The following is a 1,174-nucleotide window of genomic DNA, read 5'->3' as shown; positions in this document are numbered from 1 at the left end:
TATTTATTATTTTAATAGCAATTTTTACTGTTTCAAGTAGTTCAGTTGATCAAAAATATACATCTATAATTCATTATATTTATGCAAATATTTGGAAATTTATTCTGTATTATTCAGACAATATTAAATATTAGCCAAAAAAAAAATATAATATTATTAAATAGTAAACTTTAAAAGAAAATGGGGGGGAATATGTACGCATCGAAAAATGTATATGGTGGGGGGGGAGATATGTTCATTTACCGTTGAGTGTATCTTGTCATTTAGTTGGTCACTGAATGGATGTGTTAAAATTTGTGTTAAATTATTATTCATTACAAACAAAAAACGGTATGAATTTATCCATCATTTGAGTATCCAATTTTGTCAAAATTTGTATATGATGGAAATGGTCGCCAAGCAGAGACGGTCTAAATGATATCTTGAATGATAAACTATAGTATAATATTATATAATATACGTATTTGTAATTAAATATTAATAATGTGTTAAATATAGATACCTATACTAATTTTCGTTTAAAAATATTTCTTCGGGGAATAGTAAGTTCTTACACGAGAGTAGCAAGTAAACAATTACATACGTTAGTTCCTACACGGACGACGGACATAGGTATGTAAGTTCCTACTCGGCGGAAAAAATTAAATATGTATATTACCACAAATAAATATTAAATATATTATGTTGATAAAAAAAAAAAAAAAAAATGTAAAAACAATACAAAAAATTGTTCCACCGAAACCATGGTTCGAACTTGAGACATTCTGTAGGTACTAAAATAAACAACAATTTAGGTACATCTCTAAATCCCTGTTATTTGATCTCCTCCACGGGTTGACCTCTAATTTACCATTTTTGAATTAACCAATCATCTGCCCAGAGGTCTAATCTATCTCTGTAGGTACCAAATTTCATCAAAATCGGTCCAGCTGTTTACATCAATTTTTAATTTATATACAGTGGCGTCATTTGGGGGGGGGGGCATTTTCCCCCCTTGACATTAGTGGGCCGCTGTCGGGCCGGGTATGGGATAGTTTTGGGCCTTTATATAGTAGCTAATAGGTAATATATTTAAGTAACCTCTACATATATGTATTAATTATTTAGTTATTGTTATCTCTTAAAAAAATGGGTTACTTACCTGTATGCTTATGATATTAACCTTTGATACTAA

Source organism: Acyrthosiphon pisum, chromosome A1 (assembly GCF_005508785.2).
Source record: "Acyrthosiphon pisum isolate AL4f chromosome A1, pea_aphid_22Mar2018_4r6ur, whole genome shotgun sequence".
NCBI classification, from domain to species: Eukaryota; Metazoa; Arthropoda; class Insecta; order Hemiptera; family Aphididae; genus Acyrthosiphon; species Acyrthosiphon pisum.
This window is presented reverse-complemented; position numbering follows the sequence as displayed.